Source organism: Pogoniulus pusillus, chromosome 38, assembly GCF_015220805.1.
Source record: "Pogoniulus pusillus isolate bPogPus1 chromosome 38, bPogPus1.pri, whole genome shotgun sequence".
NCBI lineage: Eukaryota > Metazoa > Chordata > Aves > Piciformes > Lybiidae > Pogoniulus > Pogoniulus pusillus.
The window spans coordinates 2,621,126-2,637,605 of record NC_087301.1 but is presented as its reverse complement, the minus strand read 5'-3'; the positions used below and the strand labels follow the sequence as shown (position 1 = coordinate 2,637,605).

General features: G+C 54.7%; 1 protein-coding gene across 2 annotated transcripts in view; it reads left to right on the top strand.

The window, feature by feature from the left end:
• KCNJ5 (potassium inwardly rectifying channel subfamily J member 5) overlaps positions 1–15,976 on the top strand; it is a 68,607-nt gene extending 52,631 nt beyond the window's left edge. The window contains exons 5-6 of one of the 2 annotated variants that reach the window (XR_010308757.1): positions 4,406–4,485; positions 8,531–8,559. The gene's annotated coding sequence lies outside the window, so the exon portion shown is untranslated. Of the gene's footprint in view, positions 1–4,405; positions 4,486–8,530; positions 8,560–15,891 lie in introns of those variants that run through there. The other variant, XM_064173290.1, reaches the window with a different exon arrangement.
• Positions 15,977–16,480: the final 504 nt, after the last annotated feature.

The window sequence follows — 16,480 nt, the reverse complement described above, 5'->3', positions numbered from 1 at the left end:
GACAGGACAAGGAGCTCAAACTGGAATCCAGGAGCTTTAATTTGAACTTAATGAGAAATTATTTGGTGAGAAGATGGAGCCCTGGAGCAGGCTGCCCAGAGAGGCTGTGGGGTCTCCTTCCCTGAAGAGATTCCAAACTCACCTGGACATTGTGATCATAGGATCACAGAATGGTTTAGGTTGGAAGGGACCTCAAAGCTCAGCCAGTTCCAACCCCCCAGCATAGGCAGGGACACCTCCCACTAGAACAGGTCTCTCAAGGCTTCATCCAGCCTGGTGCTGAACACCTTCAGAGAGGTTGTGGAGCACATTCTATGCTTCTGTGCTTCACAACCTCCCTGGGCAACCTGTGCCAGTGTCTTGCCACCCTCACTGCAAACAGCTTCTTCCTAACATCCAGTTTCCATCTCCCCTCTGCCACTTCAAACCCATTCCTCCTCCTCCTCTCATTCCCAGACTTTGTCAATAGTCCCTCCCCAGCCCTCCTGCAGCCCCCTTCAGATCCTGCAAGGCCACTCCAAGGTCTCCTGGAAGCCTTCTCTTCTCCAGGCTGCACAGCCCCAACTCTCTCAGCCTGTGCTCATAGCAGAGCTGCTGCAGCCCTCTGAGCATCTTGGTGGCCTCCTCTGGCCTGGCTCCAACACTTCCATGTCCTGCTTCTGTTGGAGGATCCTGGGCAAGCTGCTGTGGGTGCCCCTGCTTTAGCAGGAGGGGTGGCCTGGATGATCTCCAGAGGTCCCTTCCGACCCCTACCGTGCTGGGACTCTGCAAAACAGGAGGATGCTGCAGTGGGATGCTGCAGAGTGGGAGAATCAGTCGGGATTGAGACATCTCTGAGCCCAGCTGGCTGAGTGTGCCTCGGCAGCCTCTGGGCTGTGGGAGTTCCCTGCCTGCTCGCCTCGGAATGGAAGCAATTTAATCTGGAGAAACAATAATGAAAGAGCAAACTGTAAATGAGCCCTCCCGGCGGGCTGACAGGGCTGCAGTCCCGGGGGGGTCACTCAGGCTTAGGTGACAAACGAGGTCGTTAAAGTAAACAGTGCCAACTGAGTGCTGGCAGTGGGCAGGAACCCTCCCAAGCGTGGAGGGCGTTTGGGTGGGAAGGGAGCAGGAGGGAGAGAGTGGCAGAATTGTTGTTTAGCCTGCAGCAGAGGAGGCTCAGGAGTGATCTTATTACTGTCTACAACTGCCTGCAGGGAGGCTGTAGCCAGGTGGGGTTGGGCTCTGCTGCCAGGCAGCCAGCAGCAGAAGAAGGGGACACAGCCTGAAGCTGTGCCAGGGCAGGTTCAGGCTGGATGTGAGGAGGAAGTTGCTGGCAGAGAGAGTGATTGGCATTGGAATGGGCTGCCCAGGGAGGTGGTGGAGTGGCTGTGGCTGGAGGTGTTGCAGCCAAGCCTGGCTGGGGCACTTAGTGCCATGGTCTAGTTGGTTGGGCAGGGCTGGGGGCTAGGTTGGGCTGCCTGAGCTTGGAGCCCAGTACAGGGGCACAGTCACTTCCCTGGTCCTGATTGCTGATCCCAGCCTCTTGGCCACCTGGGCACAGCCTGACTCATCTTCACTCAGCTGCCCATCAACACCCCAAGGTCTTTCTCTACTGGGCAGCTTTCCAGCCACTCTGCCCTAGCCTGGAGCACTCATGGGGTTGCTGTGACCTGAGTGCACTTAGCCTTACTGACTGAACTTCATACAACTGCCCTCAGCCTGCCCAGATCCTTCTGCAGAGCAACTCTCCTAAAGCAACTCCTATTTTGCACAGCTTGCCTTAAAAAACAACAACTAAAAACTCCTCACAAAGCCCCCAGGCAGCAACAATAACAACCAAACCCTCACCAAACCCCAGAGCAAGCAGAGGTTTTCCTTCCTTCCCCCTGAAATGCAGCTTTCTGCCGAAGCCATCACTGCTGTGGTAACAGATTTGCACGGCTTGTTCAAAGGACTAAGCACTTAAGCTCTTCTTGGTGCAGTTGTTGGAGGGAGGGGAGATGGAGGCTTAAGGACAGCTCCTGGAGTTTGCATGAGGAAAGGCTGCTGGGCTGGGGCTCGCTGATCTCACACCAGCGGCTCCAGTGATTGCAGCAGGACCCAGCAGCCTGGAGGGGGCTGCTGTGCTCAGCTTAAGGGATTGATGGGGGAGGATGAGCAGGGAAATGGGATGTGAAGAAGCTCAAGGAGCACTTAAAATCAGGAGAGACCAGGCAGGCAGGAGGGCGATGCAGCAGGTGGTGTGAGCAGTATTGCCTCCGAGGCTGTGGAAGGACACTGGGGATGCAGCTGGGCAGTGTGGCTGCTGCTGCTGCTGGGTCCAACCCCCCCTGGCCGCTGTGATCTGTGGCAGCCTGTTGTGGGTGACCCTGCTGTAGCAGGGGGGATGGAGGGAAGGATCTCCAGAGGTCCTTCTCAACCCGTTCTGGGACAGACTCCTTTGTTTTTCTCTCTGACCAGGCAGTGGCAGCTTGCTCTGACAAAGCCCAGGGAAGCATAACACAGAGGTGGTGGAGTTTGCTTGCTCATTTGCTTAGTTCTTGCCTCTCTTGAATTACTGCAGCCTGAAAGTCTGCTCTGCTCTTCTGGCAGTGCCTGGACTCGCATCAAGAGGGCAAGAAATGCTTCTTGCAAATGGAGATGGGAGCAAAGTGCTAATTCGTGTATCTCTGGGAGAAGGGAGCAGAGCCAGATAGAAATCTGTGTGGTGGAAACTCAACACTGGGTTGCCCAGGATCCCAGAGTGAGTGGGTTTGGAATCTCTCCAGAGAAGGAGACTCCACAACCTCTCTGGGCAGCCTGCTGCAGAGCTCTGACACCCTCACAGCAGAGGAGTTCAGATGCAGCCTCCTGGGTTCTAGTTTTTGCTTGCTGCTCCTTGCCTGGTGTCCAGGACACCACTGAAAATGCTTTGCCCCCTAGAAGAGAAATGTTCCTACAGAATTAATGTGGTAACTACTTCCTCTTCTTCTTTCTGTTTTATTTTGACCCAGAGGTATTTAAAAGCTTTTAAAGAAAATTCTAGGGAAAGAATAAAAACCTCAAACCCAAACAACCAAAATCCACAACAGCAACAACAGCAAAGCAAAATAAACCAAAGCAAGCAAAAAATAAAATCTCTTGAAAGAAAACATGGAGAGAGGCACTGAGTGCAGCCTGAGCAGGTTTGCTGCCCACACCAAGCTGTGTGCTGCAGCAGCCAGGCTGGAGGGCAGGGATCCAGCCAGAGGGACCTGGGCAGGCTGCAGAGGTGGGCACAAGCCAAGCTCAGGAGGTTCAGCAAGACCAAGGGCAAAGTCCTGCAGCTGGGTGGAGGCAATGCCAAGCACCAATCCAGGCTGGGCAGTGCCAGGCTGGAGAGCAGCCCTGAGGAGAGGGACTTGGGGGTGCTGGTGGAGGAGAAGCTCAGCAGGAGCCAGCAGTGTGCACTTGCAGCCCAGAAAGCCAAGCAGAGCCTGGGCTGCAGCAGCAGCAGTGTGGCCAGCAGGGCCAGGGAGGGGATTCTGCCCCTCTGCTCTGCACTGCTGAGACCCCACCTGGAGTCCTGCATCCAGCTCTGGAGCCCCTGGGACAAGAGGGCTGTGGAGATGCTGGAGAGTGTCCAGAGCAGGGCCAGGAGGATGCTGAGAGGCTGCAGCAGCTCTGCTGTGAGCACAGCCTGAAAGAGTTGGGGCTGTGCAGGCTGGAGCAGAAGAGGCTCCCAGGTGACCTCCTTGTGGCCTGCCAGGATCTGAAGGGGACTATAAAAAAGCTGGGGAGGGACTTTTGAGGCTGTGAGGGAGTGCCAGGAGCGGGGGGAATGGAGCAGAGCTGGAGGTGGGGAGAGTGAGGCTGGAGGTGAGGAGGAAGTTGTTGAGCAGGAGAGTGGTGAGAGGCTGGAATGGGTTGCCCAGGGAGGTGGTTGAGGCCCCATGGCTGGAGGTGTTTGAGGCCAGGCTGGCTGAGGCTGTGTGCAGCCTGCTCTAGGGTAGGGTGTCCCTGGGCATGGCAGGGGGGCTGGAACTGGCTGCTCCTTGTGGCCCCTTCCAACCCTGAGTGATTCTATGCAGTGTGATGGGGTAGGGAGGAGAAACAGCCTGCACCAAGGGCAAGCAGAAGGTTTTCCAAGGTAAAAATGTATTCATTCATTTTTTTTGAAGCCCCAAGATGCTAAAGAAGAACATTTCCTTGTGGTCCCTTCCAACCCTGACTGATCCAAAGAAAGCAAAGTTAAAATCCTAAGTGCAGGACTTTCACCATCTCCCTCCCCCACCTCTGCAGAAACCTGAAGCTGTGCTTAGTTGGTAGCAGGCCAAAAATGTGGTTCCAGTGACACAAATCCCTCAACACCAAACCTTGCTTGAATAATAGATTGGCTCTCTCCTGAGTGCTTTTTTTTCCCCCCTTAAGCAGAACTTTGTGATCAATAACTAATTATTTGCAGGAATAATCCCACACATTGCTCATCAGAAAGAGGTTCTAGGAAACTGTGACTTGCTCCAACCCATTTGTGAACAGCAAGAGGTAAAACTAATTATTCCCTTTTAGCTCTGATGCTAATAGGGACTTTTTCCTCTTCCCCCTCCCCTGCTTGTAGTTGATGGAAGAGCTTTACTTAACCCGTGGCCTTGTTTGTGCTGAGGAGAAAAACAAACATCCTTGAAGTGAAGCAGCCCAAAAGTTGCATTGCTTCATTAAGTTTCAAGTGTAAGTTCCAACTTAATTGCTGTTTCTAAAGCCATCACATCTGGGTCTGCTCCTGCTGAATGGCAAGGGCTTGTAAAGCAGCCTTGTGGGAGCAGAGCAGTGGAGCAGCCCTGCTGCTTGCTCACAGGGTCACACAGGGTCACACAGCATCACACAGCATCACAGGATGCCAGGGGTTGCAAGGGACCCAAAGAGATCTTTGCTGTGGGTCTGGATGAGGGCTTTGAGGTGACACTGACCTGGAGCATTTGTCTGCTTGAAGGTAGGAAGGCTCTGCAGAGGGATCTGGCCAGGTTGGATGGAGAGGCTGAGGCCAATGGGTTGAGGTTCAACAAAACCAAGGGCTGGGTCCTGCACTTGGGTCACAACAACCCCATGAATGCTCCAGGCTTGGGGGAGAGTAGCTGGAAACTGCCCAGGAGAGAAAGAGCTGAGGGTGTTGATGGACACCCAGCTGAAGGTGAGCCAGGCTGTGCCCAGCTGCCCAAGAAGGTCACCAGCATCCTGGCCTGGATTGGCACTGGTGTGACAGCAGGACCAGGGCAGGCATTGTCCCCTGTGCTCAGCACTGATGTGACAGCAGGACCAGGGCAGGCATTGTCCCCCTGTGCTCAGCACTGGTGTGACAGCAGGACCAGGGCAGGCATTGTCCCCCTGTGCTCAGCACTGGTGTGACAGCAGGACCAGGGCAGGCATTGTCCCCTGTGCTCAGCAGTGGTGTGACAGCAGGACCAGGGCAGGGATTGTCCCCTGTGCTCAGCACTGATGTGACAGCAGGACCAGGGCAGGGATTGTCCCCTGTGCTCAGCACTGATGTGACAGCAGGACCAGGACAGGCATTGTCCCTCTGTGCTCAGCACTGGTGTGACAGCAGGACCAGGGCAGGGATTGTCCCTCTGTGCTCAGCACTGGTGTGACAGCAGGACCAGGGCAGGCATTGTCCCCTGTGCTCAGCACTGGTGTGACAGCAGGACCAGGGCAGGGACTGTCCCCCTGTGCTCAGCACTGATGTGACAGCAGGACCAGGACAGGCATTGTCCCCTGTGCTCAGCACTGGTGTGACAGCAGGACCAGGACAGGCATTGTCCCCTGTGCTCAGCACTGGTGTGACAGCAGGACCAGGACAGGCATTGTCCCCTGTGCTTAGCACTGGTGTGACAGCAGGACCAGGGCAGGGATTGTCCCCCTGTGCTCAGCACTGCTGTGACAGCAGGACCAGGGCAGGGACTGTCCCCCTGTGCTCAGCACTGGTGTGACAGCAGGACCAGGGCAGGGATTGTCCCCCTGTGCTCAGCACTGATGTGACAGCAGGACCAGGACAGGCATTGTCCCCTGTGCTCAGCAGGACCAGGGCAGGGACTGTCCCCCTGTGCTCAGCACTGGTGTGACAGCAGGACCAGGACAGGGATTGTCCCTCTGTGCTCAGCACTGGTGAGGCCACAGCTTGAGTCCTGGGCTCAGCTTTGAGCCCTTCACTCCAGGCAGGAGTTTGGATCTGGCTTTCTGGCAGCCCTTGGCTGGTGGCTTTTTGTCAGTGGAGAAGACATCTGCTAATGCTTCTGGGTGGTTTGTTGCTTTTGCCCTCCTGGGGCACAGGGCAGCCTCTGTCCTGGCTGTTTATGTGTGTTTGTTCTTACACCAAACACAAATCAACTCAAAGAGAGTGCAAGACGAAGCAGGCATCCTCTGTGCTGAGCTCAGAGCCCAGCTGCTGCTTCCCTTACCTTCCCAGGACCTCCCCCCGTGATGTCTCTTTCCAGCTCCAGGATGCTCAACCTTTGCTATCGCTGCCGCTGCAGCCTTGCACTGGAAAGGGCCCTGGAGAAAAGCTTCTGCGTGAGACAAAGGCGACCTGGAAGAATGTAAGGGGAGGGAGCTGCGACCATCAGCAGCTTCTTTTGGCGCTGCTCTCATCAGCCCCCGGGCTGACAATAGGCTGTCTCCCAGCCACAGGTTGCCTAATCCGGTCCAGCCCCTGCCTGTGCACCTTTGCTCTTCCATTCACCCTGCGAGCTGCGTGGCACTGCCTCTTCAGCTCTTGCATTCCTCAAATGCCAGCCTGGAGCTTCCAGCCAGGTTTGTGCTGCGATGCCAACAACACAATTCCTATGGCTCAGTCCTTTGTGGACTGCTTTCCCCAGCCAGGGCATTTCATTGTGCTCCTGTCAGCAGCAGCTTTCTCTGAGGAAACAAAAAGATCTTCCCTTCCCTCCCCCTTCTCCCCTCTCCTTCTGCTCAATAATCACAGCCAAGCCAAAAATGGCTCTCGTAGAAAAACAGGCTGGAAGCCCAGAGCCTTCCTGCTCACTGACTTGGAGCATCCAGAGCATTCATTTGACCAGCCTGGCTCATCCATGGCTTCAGGTCACCCACCAAGGAGCAAGGCTTTGGTCAAGACCACTGCTGCTTCCTCACAGAAGGAGCTGGAGTTGGTCCCCAGCTCACCTGGTCCTGCTGCTCGTTGATGTTGGATCTCCTCGAGTCTGCCTGGCTGCCTCTGCCTCACCTCCTGGAGCCAGCTCAAGTTGGTCCCTCTGTAGTCTTGCTGCAAGCTCCTTTAAAGAAGGCTGCTTGGGTGAGAAGTGGCCCAAGCTAACCAACAGCACAAAATTCAGGTGAGTTGCTTGACCTGCCCTGCCTGCTGTCCTCCAGAATGGAACTGGCCTTAGCTTGTTGACTTCAGAGCACAGTGAAATGAAGCCTGCTCCTAATGCTGCAGAAATGTGGCCAGCCAGAGCTTAATCCTCTGCACCTATGCAAACCCTGCTCAGATTAGCTGCCTGCATCACCCAGGCCTCACCAAGTCTCCACAGACCAGAGAAGGGGCAGGGTGGGGGTTACTGTTCACTTACCACAGAGCCAGGGGTTGGTCTCTTCTCCCACATAAGTGATGGGGCAAGAGGAAATGGCCTCAAGTCGCAGCAGAGGAGGCTTAGGTTGGACATGAGGAACAATTTCTTCCCCCAAAGGGCTGTCAAGTCTGACCCAGGCTGCTGAGGGCAGCAGTGGAGTCCCCATCTCTGGAGGGGTTTCAGAGCTGTGGAGATGTGGTGCTGAGGGACAGGGTTAGGGGCAAGCTGGCAGTGCTGGGTTAAGGTTTGGAGCTGATGACCTGGAAGGTCTTTTCCCACCCAAACACTTCAGTGATTCCTTGCTGTGGAGATGTGGTGCTGAGGGACAGGGCTGAGCAGTGAGCTGGCAGTGCTGGGCTAAGGGTTGGAGTTGGTGATCTGAAAGGTCTTTCCCACCCAAACACTTCAGTGATTCCTTGCTGTGGGGATGTGGTGCTGAGGGACAGGGTTAGGGGTAAGCAGGCAGTGCTGGGCTAAGGGTTGGAGCTGATGGTCTGAAAGGTCCTTTCCAACCCAAACACTTCAGTGATTCCCTGCTGTGGGGATGTGGTGCTGAGGGACAGGGTTGAGCAGTGAGCTGGCAGTGCTGGGCTAAGGGTTGGAGCTGATGGTCTGAAAGGTCCTTTCCAACCCAAACACTTCAGTGACTCCCTGGTTCCATGACATGAAGGTTTGGGCTGGGAGTCACTGATCATCACATATGGGTTTGTGCTCTGCTGGAACCTAGACTCATTCCCCTGTGTGACCTTGTGGTTTGTGCCAAGTTTGCTATCCATGGCAGTGAATTGGCTTTTGGATGGTGACCCTGGGTCCCCTTAAAGCCTGGCAGAGAGCCTCATCTCTGCCCTCCCCTCTTGGCATCTTTGCGCTGATTGGCTGAGCACCAATTTCCTTGCCCGGAAAGGCTGGAGAAGGGAAGACAAACCCAATTTGTGCAAGGACAGGGGAAAACAGGACACTGCTGGCATCAGTGTCACTTTTGCATTAATACTCCTCTGATAAATCCCCAGGTTTCCTTTCTCCAGGCTAAAAATACCCCTCCAGCCTGGCAGAGCGCTGGGACCGCGTGTGCCTGCGTGGCTGCTGCCCTTCCCTCCTCCAGCTGGCTCAGGAAAGGCTAAGGGCTATGGGAGCAATGAGCTGTTCTACAGCAAGTCAAGACCTCCACCTTCTGAAAGGCCACAGCCTGCAGATCATCTCAGTTTTGGTGGGCTGTGGAAATGTCACATCCCTGAGCCAGCCAGAATACAAAAGCAAAGCAGGACTGGCCCAAAGCTTAAAGAGAAAAAGCTAATAGTGACCTGGTCAAGCCATAGAGATGTTTATGGGTTTGCTTCTAACCCCAAAGCTTCCCTTTTGGAGGAGATGTTCCACTCAGGATAGTGGAGCTCCCTGCTGAGAGTAATTGTGGAGCAAAAAGTGCTCTGAAGGTGCTTAGAGAATCACAGAATGCACTGGGTAGGAAGGGACCTCCAAAGGTCATCTAGTCCAACCCTTCTTCAGTGAGCAGGGACACCCCCAGCTGGCTCAGGTTGCCCAAAGCCCCAGCTCCAAGCCTCCTTCAGTGAGCAGGGACACCCCCAACTAGGTCAGGTTGCCCAAAGCCTCAGCTCCAACCTTTCTTCAGTGAGCAGGGACACCCCCAGCTGGCTCAGGTTGCCCAAAGCCTCAGCTCCAACCTTTCTTCAGTGAGCAGGGATACCCCCAGCTGGCTCAGGTTGCCCAAAGCCTCAGCTCCAACCTTTCTTCAGTGAGCAGGGACACCCCCAGCTGGCTCAGGTTGCCCAAAGCCTCAGCTCCAACCTTTCTTCAGTGAGCAGGGATACCCCCAACTAGATCAGGTTGCTCAGAGCCTCATCTCCAACCCTCTTTCAGTCAGTAGGAACATCCCCAACTAGATGAGGCTGCTCAGAGTCCCATCAGTCCTGAGCTGTACTTCTAAGTGCTGTTACCTTAAGTGGCATGACCCTGGGGGTGTTGGTGCTGTACCTGATTAGGGAGGCTTAGACTAGAGAGGAGGAAGCAATGTTTGATGTTGAGGCTGATGAGACCCTGGCCCAGGTTGCCCAGAGAGGTGGTAGAAGCTCCATCCCTGGAATCTTTACAAGGAGCTGTGGTGCCCAGCAGGAAGTTGGGATGGATTGGTGTGAGCACCCTGCAGCTCTGCTCCTCTCCCTCTCCTATTTTGGAGGCTGTTGGAAGAAAGTAGCCTCTTTGGTTCTGTTTCCAGCTGCTGCCTGCACTGTGGGCAGGAGAACACATCTGAGCTGGGTTACTCTCATGCTCTCAAGAGTCCCTTGGCAGGAAAGGGGGAGTGGAAATGTGATTCCCTTGTCCTAGAAGCAAGGCAAAGCTTGTCAACTGTGTGGCCTTAAAAGCAGAGCAAAATTAGCTCAGGAGACAGCTGGAAGATTTATTGCTGCTTGGAGAGGCCGTGGAAGAATTGTCCTTCTCTTGCAGTTCTCCCTGGCAGGGTGAGTGGGGGATTGATAACTCTGCCCCTGACACACAGCCGCTTCTTTGCTCATAACTCAGCCTGAGGAGGCTGCCTGTGACTTGCCAGCAGGCAGCTGGGCTCAGCAGAAAAGCAAAGCCACAGCAGAGGTCATGGCAGGGGGGGCTGGGTGGGACTTGGTGTGGCCAGAGCCACTCAAAAGGCCACAGAGGGAATGTGCCCCTGATTTCCATGTGGGGACTCTCCTGCAGCTGTCCCTGAGGAGCTGTCTCGCACTGCTGGCACCTTGGATGCCTTCCACAGAGGGTTTCTCTTGGCAGGAAGCATCCACCCCTGCTTCAAGCCTCTGCAGAAAACCACTGCCTTAGAGTCCCCACAGAATGGGTTGGGTTTGGAAGGGACCCCTGAAGGTCCTCTGGGTTTGGAAGGGACCTCTGAAGGTCCTCTGGTCCAACAGCATGCAAGAAGCAGGGACTGTAAAGAAGTTCTCTACAGAAGCAGTGAGACACTGGCACAGGCTGCACAGGGAGGCTCTGGGTGCCTTCTCCCTGGAGGTGTTCAAGGCCAGGCTGGATGAGGCCATGAGCAACCTGGGCTGGTGGGAGGTGTCCCTGCCCGTGGCAGGGGCTTGGAACTGGATGAGCCTGAAGGTCCCTTCCAACCCAAACCATCTGTGCATCCCCAGCTAGCTCAGGTTGCTCAGAGCCACATCAAGCCTGAGCTAGACTCTTGATTGAAGTGGTGTGATGTTGTCTTGGCTGAGGTGACTCTGGTGCTGTTTGGTGCTGCACCTGAGCAGGGAGACTCAGCCCAGCTAGGAGGGAGAAACGTTTGATGCTGAAGGAGGTGAGACATTGCCCAGCCTGGGAAGAGCAGAGTAGAGAATGCAACCAAACCAGCAAGTCCTCAACAGCTTGGTGCAGGGGGTAGAGCAGAAAGAGCTGGGGGAACTCCTGGGATGTTTCCCAGCATGGATGATGGTCCTGGGCCCATGATACTTGCTAAGAACTTGCTCATCCCAGCTCTGATGCTCAGCAGTTTGATGTCTTGCCGCTGGTTTGAGGCCATGCACCAGGTATGCAGGGCAGCAGCTGGGTGGTTTCCAGGCACCTACCAGAAGTACACTGGCAGAAGGGGCAAAGAATTGCCTCATCAGTCAGTGATGGCTCAGAGAGGGCACTTCAGTGGCTGCTTGGATGGAAAAGGTTTTGTGTACACAGGAGACAATTCACAGCTGTGACGTGGAGCCTGCTGCTGAACTGCAAACAGGCTCCTGCAGTGTCCTTGTCCTTAGCTGGGGCCTGTTCCCTGCTGAGCTGGGGTGCAGGCAGGCCAGGTGATGGGCTGCAGCAGCTCAGCAGCTGCTTTGGATGATGCCTTTCATGGACCTTGTCATTCCCTCAGGAAATGCCAGAAGAAAGCAGCTTGTGCATCCCAAGTAGGCAGTGTCTGGGTTTGGAGTGGGAGCCTTGGCAGCTGTTAGAGGAGACCTTTCTGTCTCTGATTCATGGGTTTGGGTTGGAAAAGACCTTTCAGAGCATCCAGTGCAGCCATTCTCTAACTCCACCAAGCCTGCTGCTAAACCATGACCCTCAGCACCACAGCTCTGCCTGATTTAATTCCCTCCAGGGATGGGGATTCAGCACTTCCCTGGGCAGCCTCTTCCAGAGCTTCAGAACCCTTCCTCTCTTCTCATCTCCAACCTAACCCTCCCTGGTGCAACTTGAGGCCATTTCCCCTCATCCTATCACTTGTTCCTCAGGAGAAGAGACCAACCCCACCTCACCCCAACCTCCTCTCAGGGACTTGTATGCTTTGAGCTTTCCTCTTTCTCAGATTCATGGGTTTGGGTTGGAAAAGACCTTTCAGGTCATCCAGTCCAACCATTCTCTAACTCCACCAAGCCTGCTGCTAAACCATGACCCTCAGCACCACAGCTCTGCCTGATTTAATTCCCTCCAGGGATGGGGATTCAGCACTTCCCTGGGCAGCCTCTTCCAGAGCTTCAGAACCCTTCCTCTCTTCTCATCTCCAACCTAAACCTCCTTGGTGCAACCTGAGGTCATTTCCACTCATCCTGTCACTTGTTCCTCAGGAGAAGAGACCAACTCCACCTCACCCCAACCTCCATGCTTTGAGCTTTCCTTTTTCCTCTTCCCCTCTCCTTGAGGAAAGAAAGAGTTTATACTGACAGCTCTTCAGAGAGAAGCTTCAGCTGGGCAATGTTCCACAGAATTTGAATGGGTAGAGAGAAAAAGATCCTCTTCAGACTTAATTGCTTTGACATTTCTCTTCCTCCAGTGCTGATACCACTGCAGAGGACCAAGCTTGGGGTGCTTCAGCTTGCATGTCCTGGGAGTGCCCAAAAGTAACCCTGCAGGCTGGGAAAGGTTGGGCATGCACCTCTGGCAGGTCACTGCAGCTCCCCACCCTCTCCTAAACCAAACAAGAAACAGTTCTGCTTCCACTTTTCCAGCTAGAGATTAGAGACTCTGCTTCTCAAAACTGATTAGCTGCTTAATTACCTCTGAGTTGTTTGTGCCACCTGAACCCAGCTAATTGTCAGCCTCTTGGATCAGGCTTTGCTGAAGAGCTGAGGCAGGGTCTGGAGGTTGGACTTGCTTCGTGTCAGCAAGCAAGGATGAATCATGAGGCTGGTTTGAAGCCAGGAATAGAAAATCAGTTGCATGGGGCACAAGACCCTGAAGGACACCTTGGGTAGTAGCTGTGGGCATGAGGAGGAACTCCTTAGATGTGAGGGTGCTGGAACCAGGCTGTCCAGAGAGGTTGTGGAGTCTCCTTCTCTGGAAAGACTCCAAACCCACCTGGGCACTGTGATCCTGGGCAAGCTGCTGTGGGTGACCTGCTCTAGGAGTGGGGTTGGCCAGGGCTGGGGGATAGGTTGGACTGGATGAGCTTGGAGGTCTTTTCCAACCTGGTTGATTCAATGACTCTATGATCTCCTGAGGTCCCTTTCAACCTCTACCACCAGGCTGGTGCTTTTCCCCCTATGGCAGGGGGGTTGGAACTAGATGATCCTTATGGTCCCTTCCAACTCTGACTGTTTCCATGATTCCCTTGGGTAAGATGGGGTTGATACCTGCTTCCCCACCTGCAGTCCTGGGGGCAGTTCTGCAGCCCCCAGCACAAGCAGGACATGGAAGTGTTGGAGCTACTCCAGAGGAGGCCACCAAGATGCTCAGAGGGCTGCAGCAGCTCTGCTGTGAGCACAGGCTGAGAGAGTTGGGGCTGTGCAGCCTGGAGAGGAGAAGGCTTGGAGGAGACCTTGGAGTGGCCTTCCAGGATCTGAAGGAGGCTGCAGGAGAGCTGAGGAGGGACTATTGACAAGGTCTGGTAATGACAGGAGGAGGAGTGGGTTTGAAGTGGCAGAGGAGGGATTTAAGCCAGATGCTAGGAAGAAGTTCTTTGGGGTGAGAGTGGTGAGACACTGGCACAGGCTGCCCAGGGAGGTTGTGGAGCACAGAATGTCATCTTTGATCCCACCCTGTGCTTCTGTGCTCCACAACCTCCCTGGAGGTGTTCAGGACCAGGTTGGATGAGACCTTGCATGGCCTTTTCTAGTGGGAGGTGTCCCTGCCTGTGCTGGGGGGTTGGAACTGGCTGAGCTTTGAGGTCCCTTCCAACCTAACCCATTCTATGATTCTAATATCTTCAGTTTCTTCTTCCAAGCAGCCAGCAACAGGACAGGAGGAAATGGCCTCAGGATGTACCATGGCAGGTTTAGGTTGGCTATCAGGAACAGCTCCTGCTACAAGAGTGGTCAGGCATTGGAACAGGCTGCCCAGGGAGGTGATGGAGTCACTGTGCCTGGAGATGTTCAAGAACTATGTGGCCATGGCACTCTGGGACATGGTTTGGTGGCCATGGTGGTGCTGGGTTGATGATGGACTCAGAGGGCTTTTCCAACCACAACAATTCCATGATCCCATGTCTCCCAAGGTGAGCATTGGGACCTGCTCATCTGGATGAAGCTCCTACACACTGCACCTAGCAGGGCCTAAGTGCCACAGGGGAAGAGGAGGATGCAAGCCCAAATCTGTGATTCCTTTCTTCACTTTCATGCTGCAGGCTTTGAGGCAGCCTCTTTCCCAGCTGTGGTATTCTGGGGAGATGTAAACCACCAGAACTTCCTCCTAATTTGGTCAGTTGAGGTTTTAAGCTCTTCACTGTCTGGTCTGAAAGCCCAAACAGGGATGTCTGCTCCCTTCTTTTCCTTCCCACTGCTGCATTATTCATCCTGCAGGAGATGAGAAGAAGCCAGAGCAAGGGTGCTTAGGTTGCTCTGAGGGTGGGGGCAGAGCTGTGCCCTGTGGAACAGTGCTAATGGTGTGCAGGGGCAGGGAGCAGAGGTTGCATTCATCATTCAAACCCACCTTATAACCCCCACAGCCCCAAATTCCAGCTAGTGGAGCTCTGTAGGAAAACAAAAGATGCTCCTGGAGCACATTCAGCTTGAGAAAGGCAAGTAGTGAGAGCAGGGAGAATCCCAGCATGGTGTGGGGTTGGAAGGCACCTCTGGAGACCATCCAGTCCAACCCCACTCCTAAAGCAGGGGCAGCCACAGCAGCTTGCCAGGATCACAGTGCCCAGGGTGGGGTTGGAAGCTCTCCACTAGATGGAGACTCCACAACCTCTCTGGGCAGCCTGCTCCAGCACTCAGCACCCTCAGAGTTCCACTGAGCAAGCAGATGGGGCAGGACAGATGTCTGCCTGTCCCCAGCAGCATGGCCTGCTCTGTGTGTGAGCCTGCTGGCTGCCTGCCTGCCTGTCTGGAAAGCTGCTCCTGTCTGGCACTGGGTTTTGATGCTTATGCTGGAATTTCTAGCATGAAGTGCAGCAAAGTGAGGTCCTCCTCAAGTAGAGCTCTTGGTGAGGTTGTGTCCCGCAGGGTGGGTGGTGGTGAGGAGAAAGGCAGCCTTGGCTCTCCCTTGCATGCCTCTTGTGGACTTGCTGTAAGCCTCTTGCTGAACTCTTAGACTCACAGACTGAGGCTGTGAAAGAGCTTCCAGGCCACCCAGCCCAGCCACCACCCAGCCACCCTGAGCACCACAACCTATTTTGAAGCACCACATCCAGGAGCTTCTCCAACACCTGCAGGGGTGGGGACTGCAGCACCTCCCTGGGCAGCCTGTGCCAATGCCTGAGCACTCCTGCAGCAAAGAAAACTGCTCCTGGTGCCCAACCTAACCCTCCCCTGGCACAGCCTCAGCTCATTTCATCTCCTCCTGTCGCTGCTTTCTTCTCCCTTGCTGCTGTACTGCTGCAGCCCTGTGTGTCACTGCTCTGAGTGCTCTCTGGCACTCCTGGCTCAGGAATGGTTTCTGCCCTGAGAGCATCTCACTGGGATGGTCTCTGTTAGGCTGTCAGGGAGTGCCAGCAGTGGGGGGAATGGAGCAAAGCTGGAGGTGAGGAGGAAGTTGTTGAGCAGGAGAGTGGTGAGAGGCTGGAATGGGTTGCCCAGGGAGGTGGTTGAGGCCCCATGGCTGGAGGTGTTTGAGGCCAGGCTGGCTGAGGCTGTGTGCAGCCTGCTCTAGGGTAGGGTGTCCCTGGGCATGGCAGGGGGGTTGGAACTGGCTGCTCCTTGTGCTCCCTTCCAACCCTGACTGATTCTCTGTTGTCTAAGAAGGGAGAGGGAAATGGAGCTGCTGTGCACTGAGAGCAGCCAGGAAAGCCACTGCAGCTCCCTGGGGCTGGCAGGGCTCAATCCACACCTCCTTGCTGGGAAGGTGCCAGGTGTCTTGTTCTCATTGAAGCCTTCCAGGGCTCAGGTCTTCAAACACTCCTGCTGCCTGAATAATGCATAAAGTTCCAGCACTTGCTGGAGTCAAATATTCTTCTTCAGCATCTCAGATCTTTAAAAAATGAATGAATACATTTTTAACTTTTTTTTTTTAGCTTGGAAAACCTTCTCCTTGCCCTTGGTGCAGGCTTCTTTCTCCTCCCTACCCCATCACATTGCATGGAATCACTCAGGGTTGGAAGGGACCACAAGGAGCAGCCAGTGCCAACCCCCTGCCATGCCCAGGGACACCCTACCCTAGAGCAGGCTGCACACAGCCTCAGCCAGCCTGGCCTCAAACACCCCCAGCCATGGGGCCTCAACCACCTCCCTGGGCAACCCCTGCCAGGCTCTCACCACTCTCCTGCTCAACAACTTCCTCCTCACCTCCAGCCTCACTCTCCCCACCTCCAGCTTTGCTCCATTCTCCCCACTCCTGGCACTACCTTTCCTACAAGCCTTGCATCTTTCTCAGCACACCACTGCCACGAGGCTGAATTGCCCTTTTGTGCCAGGAGCTTCTCTCTGCTGCCTTTTGACATTTGGAACTCTTTCATTTGTCCATAAAGCAGCAGCCTCATCAGTTCTGTCTGTCCTCAGTGAATAATTTCAGCTCCCTGGCAAAGCAGAAGCTGTCCTGGAGTCTGGTGTTCTTGGTGAGCTTCTCTTGGCACAAGCTGGGGAGGACTTTGTGGTCCCTTTGGT